The 8,977-nt window shown below is 36.7% G+C and overlaps 1 long non-coding RNA gene across 1 annotated transcript; it reads right to left on the bottom strand.

Annotated features, from left to right (window-relative positions):
- Positions 1-727: 727 nt before the first annotated feature.
- LOC128111576 (uncharacterized) lies at positions 728-8,266 on the bottom strand. The gene is made up of 3 exons (XR_008218675.1): positions 8,059-8,266; positions 2,419-2,481; positions 728-1,333 (listed from the first exon to the last, which is right to left on the bottom strand). It is a non-coding gene; the product is annotated as an uncharacterized LOC128111576 (long non-coding RNA).
- Between the last annotated feature and the right edge of the window lie 711 nt (positions 8,267-8,977).

Below are 8,977 nucleotides of genomic sequence, written 5' to 3'. Positions count from 1 at the left end.
TCTCTGCTTGTCCCACCTATACTTCCTGCCTGGCTACTCAACCATTCAGAGTAATACATTCACAGCATACAGAACATCCCACAGCACAAGACAGACACCAAAATGACATGGAGAAACTCTGTCTCAAAAAAACAAAAAAAAAATGTGTAAATGAATATAGAATCCAGAGTTTGGAAGTAGCATAATAAGCTGACTTTGGAGGGGAGTTGTATTCCTTTTGCTTGTGTACTTGCCTGCTGGTTGTTACTCCTCTTTTATTATTATTTATACAGTAAGATAAAAATAATGATGGATGATGGCTTTTAAGGAGGTAATGATAGTTTCTATTTATTATATTTGTAAAGTGTTTGAGCTCATGTCAATTACATTATATTATGTCTTTATTCACACAAGGCTTCTCTACAGTAAATAAATGTATGCTTTAATAGATATAATATATTCACTACTTATTCACTAGTTTAGTTATTGGTGATCAGAACAGTCCAATTCAGGAACTATGACTGACACATGACACTGGACTGCAAGCAGTATTTCCATGGGTGAACCTCATGAACAACCTGTTGCACAGTATCGGTTCATGTGTTGCCTGGTACTGTGGGGACCTGCCCCACCAGGAACTTAGGTCACCTGTGAAGAGGTGGCCTGGAACCAAGGAAAGGTAAGTGCATGCTGCTTGCCCTTTCCCCAGCCTCCCTCTTACCTAGAGACAATCAGAGGCAGCGGGGAGTCAAGTCAAGCAAGAACTCCTTTATTGATAGGTAGTAAGCCTCTTTTATACCAGAAACCCTCAGATCCCTAGGAGGGGTTGAAGGAACCAACCAATCATTTTAAAGGTCACCCTATTTACAAGTTGTTTATGTCTTGACATCATCTCCTGTTTTTAGTATCTTATCTTAGCATAAATAACTTGAGCTAACTTCCTTTCTCACCATTTGTCTTTAATCTCCATACAAACAACCCAAGCTAACTTCCTCTTAGCCATCCTTTGTATCTATTCTCTGCACTAACAGCTTAAACTAACTTCCTCTGGTACCATTTGTATCCATTCTCTGAGTAAACAGCTTAAAGTTTAAGCTCTATTTATCTGAATTTCTTTCGGCACCCTCTTTGCAGCCCATGTATGCCCCACATGGTACCACATCTTGATTTATGTCACGTACAGGTATGAGGAAATCAAAGACAGATACACAGCAAAGCAAGTACTGAATAGAACCCCAAACCCAGCCAGAGTAGTCCAAGAGGAAAAGCAGAAAGATGGTCAGCTGTTATTGTTATTCAAAGAAACCATGTCCTTTATCATAGCAGCACAGTCATTGAGCAGAAATATTTGAACCTAAAGAAGAGGGGAAAAAGGAAGAAGGAGTAGTCAATGATTCAATTAATAAACAAGTTAGTAAATTGGTTAAAAAATGTAAATTTACAAGGTGGTTGGGTGGCTGGTGTTTCTTCTCAAATTCCCCATCTTAAAATTTGTCCTGTTGCCCACCTAACTGGAAAGATAAAATAAGCAAATAATAGAAAAATATATTTCCCTACAGTGAAAACAATCTGCTATAGAGCTCTACACATACTCAATTCTAGAGCTTTCTGTTTTCCACACCTGTATTCCTAATTCCACAGCAATCTGTTTTATCATTGCTGGCCCACAATTACCAACTTCAAACATTATTTCTTTTTTGTTTCATTTTTAACATTGATCATTGATTGATCATTTGATTGTGTGCATGTGTTAGTGTGTGTGTGTGTGTGTGTGTGTGTGTGTGTGTGTGTGTGTGTGTGTGTGTTTGTGTGTGCACGCGTGCGTGCTCAACATGGCACAGGACAATTTCATTCGAGGGAGTTAGCTTTCTCCTAAAAACATGTGGGTCCAGAAATTCTGACTCATGTCCCCTATCTTGGTGGAGAGAAACCCTTCATATATATTTATCTCCCCAATGTTCTCACAATGTCTGTAAATACAGAAGAAGAGCTCCATGTCCAGGCAATGAAGGATAATCGACTATAAAAGTGAGATAATCCAGGCTGAAAGGAACAAATGCAGCAAATTTTTCCTCACAGTGATCTTACCTTTAACCCATTGGCTTCGGTTATTTAACATGGTGTGTTTGTAGAAGCCAATCGACTAGAAAAGGGACATTCGGGGTCTAATTTAAAAGAGGGTGGACATTACAATACAGGGAAACAAAAGTACAGGGAGCTGCTGTGAGTGTTAATGTTTCAGCAGCAAGAGAGATGGGAAAATTGTGCAGATGGGTATACAACAGGGTAGAGAGGATGAACGTGGATAAAGGAGTATAAAGAAGCACATGGAACCATGTTATCTTGTTACTGAAATTAGAAATACAAAAGAAAAACCGAGGAGAAGAAACACATACTGCCATTAAATCTTAGGACGAATGAAAATGATGTATCACTTACCTAGTAAAAATAAAGAAAATGTATTGATATCACAGATTCACAGTTTCTTTTCAGCTTAGTATCCTGCAATTTAATGTGAATAAATGTCACATGAGTGAACAAAATTACTTCTTAAATAATACTTTCAAAATGATATTCCGTTGTCAAACAGTGAAATGAAATAGTGTTGTAAAAAAAGGAAAGAAAAGCTTCTCAGTTTCAAGAGGTCCCATTGATTGATTGTTTGTCTCAGAGTCTGTGCTACTGGTGTTCTATTTAGGAAGTAGTCTCCTATGCCAATGCGTTCAAGACTACTTCCTACTTTCTCTTCTAGCAGGTTCAGAGTAGCTGGATTTATGTTGAAGTCCTAAACATGGTATGTACTCACTCATAGCAGGATACTAGACATGAAACAAGGATGACTTGTCTGCTACTCACATCACCAGGGAGGCTACCTGGAAAACAGGACCCCAAGAAAGACACAGGGATCACCCAATGACAGAGAAATGGAATGAGATCTACATGAACAGCCTGGACATGAGTGGGGGTAATGAAAGGCGAGGGTTGAGGGAAAGAGAGCTTGGGGGAGCGGGAGATCCCAGCTGGATCAACAACAGAGAGGGAGAACAAGGAATAGGAGACCATGGTAAATAAAGACCACATGAGAATAGGAAGAAGCAAAGTGCTAGAGAGGCCCACAGAAATCCACAAAGATACCCACACAACAGACTGCTGGCAGAGGTCGAGAGACAGCCTGAACTGACCTACTCTGGTGATGGGATGGCCAAACACCCTAATTGTTGTGCTAGAAACCCCATCCAACTACTGAGGGATCTGGATGCAGAGATCCATGACTAGGCCCCGGGTGAATCTCTGGGAGTCCAATTAGCGAGAATGAGGAGGGTTTATATGAGCGAGAATTGTTGAGACCAAGGTTGGATAAAGCACAGGGACAAATAGCCAAATGAATGGAAACACATGAACTATGAACCAATGGCTGAGGGGTCCCCACTGGATCAGGCCCTCTGAATGGATGAGACAGTTGATTGGCTTGATCTGTTTGGGAGGCATCCAGGCAGTGGGACCAGATCTTGTGCTCATTGCATGAGTTGGCTGTTTGAAACCTGGGGCCTATGCAGGATTGTTTGGCTCGGCCTGGGAGGAGGGGACTAGACCTACCTGGACTGAGTCTACCAGGTTGACCTCAGTCTGTGGGGAAGGCTTTGCCCTGGAGGAGATGGGAATGGGGGGGGGGTTGGGGGGAAGGTGAGGGGGACGGGAGGGGGGAGAACAAGGGAATCCGTGACCGATATGTAGAACTGAATTGTATTGCAAAATAAATTAATAAAAAAAAAAAAAAAAAAAAAAAGGAAAGAAAAGCTATCTGCTGTAAATTTGCAAGGTACAGTTTTGAGCTTAGTATAACTACTGGTAAAACAAAAACAAAAACAAAAAACACACAAGTATTCACCAAGGAACTGTTAGAGGAATAGTGAGAAAGAGAAAGTTTCAAGAGGGGGAGAAACACAGGTCATAGTTCCATGAAACCAGGACACAGCATGCCAGGAGCTGCTTGTGCTTAGGAACAAAAGGAATATAGGAAAACAGATCCCAAATCTAGGTGTAAACCCTGATGACTCCTTTAAGATTTGCATATGGTACTGTGGTATCATGAAAAAAAAATTTAAATTATTTTCATTTTTTACATTAACATGAATATTCATGCAGTGTTTTTAAGATTTGCCATTTTCTGGAAAATGTTACAGAAAACTTAGACCCTCATACTCTGACACTATTATATGCACAGGTTTATAAGGTGTTCAGATTTACCCATTAATTAAACTAATTGCGCTCACTTAACTTTATGTGAGGCATCAAGTTTTGGGAAAATACATATTCTGGAGAATTTTCAATGAAGTGCTGAAACCCCAGCTTTAGGGCTAAATTTCAGAAGTTATTTTAAAGCAGAGTATTACAGTTTTTCCAGAGGGACTTTTAGGTAGAAATGAAAACTGTTTCTTATTAAAGTTTCATTTTTAATGTTAAGCTAGTAGACATAATCAGAGACAATTAATTAACTTAACTAATACACTGCAATTTTTCTTGGCCAAGAAATTCAGTACCAGTAAAGCTTTAGATATTCAATTTTAAACATAAAAGTGAAGCTGGGGAGATGACTTAGCAGATAGGAATGCTTGCACTGCAAACTTTAGAACTAGAGCTCAGATCTTTGGCATCCAACTCAATGTCTAGTTGGCATAGCAGCTCTCGAGAAATATTCAGAAGGAGCAAAGGCAGAGGAATCCAAGGGCATGTTGGTTATCTAGACTAGTCAATCTGACAAGCGCCAGATTCAAGTGCAAGACCCTGCTGAAATATATAAAGAGAAGGGTGATAGAGAAAGGGTCTTGATTTCAACCTCCAGCCTCCATATTCCCATCATATACTTGTACACAATCATTTATACAGACACATGCCCCTCTCTATATAATAAAACCTACATACAAAAAGGCACACATACATCACACACCATTACACAAACACAAAGATCAGGAGTGATACCTGATGTTTGAAAAGGGTTAGTCTATAAATTAGTGGCCAATGAGTTCTTTGTGGAAATAAAATAAGTTATAAAAAAAACAACCCATCTTGACTATCATTCAGACTTTGTGAAAATAGGTGGGAATAGGATTTTCAACAACCATAGGTGGTACATAAGCTAGACAATTTCATATTAATTATCATAGAGAATTGCATTTATTAGCCTTTGATGTTTCCTATTTTTCTACTGCTTCTTCATTATAATTATAACCAGGTATTGCATCAAGGTCACCTAGAATATAAATGCTTCAGTTTTAGTTTTTGAGCTTCATTCCAAAATGGAAATGAGAGTGGATATCTACGAAAATAATTTGCAAATCAGCAAGCACATTTCTGTTCTTTCCTTTATGATGCAAATGACCATTAAAGAGCTATGCAATATTTTATTGCACATAACAATGAAACAGAAAAGTTCATAACTTGTAACATTAAATTACCCAAGGATTACCACTGCAATAAATATTTCTAGTATTCTAAATTACATACACCAAGATATTTCTCAACAAACAAAGCATAAGCTAAGTAGACCTGTCAAGGTAATTCATTATATTCAAGAAAGTAATGTTCCAAAATTTGAATAAAAGCAAGATTATTCATAAACACATTTGTCTTCCCCTCACATCTTTTCAATTTGTCAATAACTCGGTTATATATCTTTATTGACTGAGATCTTGAGACACAGAGTTTAAAGGCATTCTTACTTCAACTCCTGTCTTTATTTTGGTTTATCTTAGATTTCATGTGAAGCCCAAATCTAAAGGCTTAATTTGTTACCTGCTTCTGCAGCATTTAATAGTACCTAAAGGGTACTTTTTTGTGCTTTAAGCTCTGAAACTTCACTTAACTTTTGTATATCCAGCCACCCATTCTAAAAAACTTAAGGACTATTTAAATAGTTTATCTGGCCTTGATTTAACTTAGGTATGTGTTACCTATCCAGAAAATTGTCCATTTCTTTTAGATTTTCCAGTTTTGTGGAGTAGAGGTTTTTGAAGTATGACCTGATGATTCTCTGGATTTCCTCAGTGTTAGTTGTTATGTCTGCCTTTTCATTTCTGATTTTGTTGATTTGGATGCTCTCTCTCTGTCTTTTGGTTAGTTTGGATAAGGTCTTGTCTATCTTGTTGATTCTCTCAAAGAATCAACTCTTTGTTTTATTAATTTTTTGTATTGTTCTCTTTGTTTCTATTTTATTGATTTCAGCTCTCACTTTGATAATTTCCTGGCATCTATTCTTCCTGGGAGACTTTGCTTCTTCTTGTTCTAGAGCTTTCAGGCGTGCTGTTAAGTCACTAGTTTGAGATTTCTCCAACTTCTTTAGTGGGCATTTAGTGCAGAACCACTCCCACCTAGCATGACTTTTGTCCTCCATATACTTCACAACCAGCCCCACTGCAATGGTTTGGAAGTTGAATGTCTTCCTAAAGTTTCATGCATTGGATATTTGGTCAAAGGTGGTAGTATTTAGACATTTTTTTCTGGAGAGATTCTTAGTTCTTAGGTATTTTGATGTACCATGAATATTCTAGGCCTTTGAGACATTCTCTCACTTAACCTGCAGTGAGGTTTTCCACAGAGGTCTATCAGTGAGGGGTGCTCCATCTTGGGCTTTCAAAGCCTAGATCTAAAAACAAAGTAAATCTCATTTTTTGATAACTACTTTGTCACAGATATTTATTTCATTGCTGTAGCACATATCACACTAATACATTCTTCTCCCTTCCCTAGATCTCTTTATATAAAACAATGATAATTTGTATGGAGTAGAGAAATAATGTTATATTATAAATGTTTGTTACTATTTGAGATATACACTTGTCAAATACTTATAAATATTATGGCCATATGCCTATTATTATCTACTTCTCAGAAATTTCCCTTACGCTGATGATATTTTATCACCTTTGACAATTTTTTTCTTCTGTTTATGACTGATCTTACACTTTTATCATCTTTCTATAGCACTGGCTTTCCTCATATATATTTTTATTTAGTTTCTGCTTTACAGAACTATCTAAATGTAGTTTAGTGTTTCATTTACTTGTTAATATTTTCTTTCTTTCTGGATTTTATTCTGTTTTCTGTCTCCATTCTTAAATTATCTCCTTTAGTTCTATTGCTTCAGATCTAATATTCTTATTGTTCCTATTAGAAAAAAAAATACTAACTGATATGAAAGAGGATTGTAGTCCTTCTCCAAATGAAGAGCTTTCATGACTTACTTTCGGTAATGGGATGTGATCAGAATGCATTTTTAGTGTTTCAGAAGGTCATGTAAACAGTTACAAGGTACTACATATACTTACATAATTCAATGTTTGTGCTTTTATTTGTTTTCTTTTGTACTTTGTGAACATGTATTCTCTATGGATAAAACTTCTTTACACTGCATTTAAAAAAGAAAGGTGACATAATCATAGTGATTCTCCAGCCACTATGTAATTGGATACAAAATGAAATTTTCCATGGTCATGCCATACGAATCTGCCCTTATAAGCACTGTTCTTGACCATTTTTAAAAGCAATTGTTCATACTTAGCATAAAACTCTTTCATTTCCCTGAACAAAATGTGCTACCTTATGTGATGCTTGCTTAATTAGCTAATCATTTCAATTATACTTTTCAACTACTTCACTTCTTTAGCTTTCTTTTTTCCTCTCCTAATTTTCCCATAGGTCTTATATCATTCACTGCCTTTATTTGAACTGAGCTATTCATCTGACTTTTATATAACTTCATTAGTTCACAGACATCTGAGGCAGACTGCTAGCTCCCATCAATAGTCCATTGGTATCCTAACCTATCTTCACACACACACACACACACACACACACACACTTTGGAAATGCCCTTACAAGCTGACTCTGGGTTTCACTAAATGATTTGCTTCTTGCAGTAAGACAATGATAAATGAGATCTAAACAGAAATTTACAATTATCCTTTAAAATTTTCTTCTCTGTGGTTTTTGGAACCACTCCAAACCTCCAAACCCGTGTGAACGAGACCAGGCTAACTTCTTAAATAATGAAAGACATTTTGGCCCTGATATCGAGCTTACCAGTCTCTGCAGATATGAAGAAATCATCCAAGGTCACCCAACTCTCAGACAAATTTATAGCTGATTGAAGAGACATGAGAAATCTCAAAGCAAAAAGAGATTTTTTAAAAAAGAACAACAAAAAACAGACATTCTACAGACTTTAGAGATCAAGAGAGGATTATTTTTAGTCTCTTAAGTTCTGCAGTGATACATTATGCAATGAAAACTGTTCGTCTCTCACCGAGTCACTTACTCACTATGACATCTTCAGGTGCCTTCCTACGACCTGTTAATAGAGCATCACTCCTTACGTTTTCTGCTGAGCATTGTGGCCACCTGACTTCCTTTGTTTCTTTTCTCTCTGTATTTTCCCTGCTGTGTTGTAAAGCTATATAATAGCATGTTCTTAATTCACTTTTCATGTCTTCCCAGGGCCCAGAATAGATTTTTGACAGGTAGAAGAGATTCCATAAATGCTTTTCGAAAAGGAAAGAGAAATGAATTGAAGCATGTGTTTGGAATCATAAATGCACTGTTGCTACCATTTTTAATCTGTTCATCCTTTCTTTATATAATACCTGAAGAATAATTTGAATTAATGACAGGTACAAGTTCAATTGTTCAATAAGTATTTTTTTATTCTTTTATAAAACAGTATTTTTTTAACCCAAACTATCAGAAAGTAGGAAAAATATATTTCTCTTTATTTGTGGTATCAAAAGCTTCAGAGATTTTGAGTAAGCTAAGGAGATTTAAGCAGTATACAATACATAAGTAGTATTTTCCATTAAAGTTTTTGGCAGTATTATGTGAGAATTACCCGTTCTTACCTAAGGATTGCACACAAGTCAACCTGACATTTGAAAACATCATTAAATTCCTGCAATTAAAATCCCTTTGATATTATTTTATTGGGACATTATGGTGACATAGAAAG

This window comes from Peromyscus californicus, unplaced genomic scaffold, assembly GCF_007827085.1.
Source record: "Peromyscus californicus insignis strain IS unplaced genomic scaffold, ASM782708v3 Scaffold_16__1_contigs__length_79575227, whole genome shotgun sequence".
Classification (NCBI taxonomy): Eukaryota; Metazoa; Chordata; class Mammalia; order Rodentia; family Cricetidae; genus Peromyscus; species Peromyscus californicus.
The sequence above is the reverse complement of the archived record's forward strand: the minus strand, read 5'-3'. Positions and strand labels throughout refer to the sequence as shown.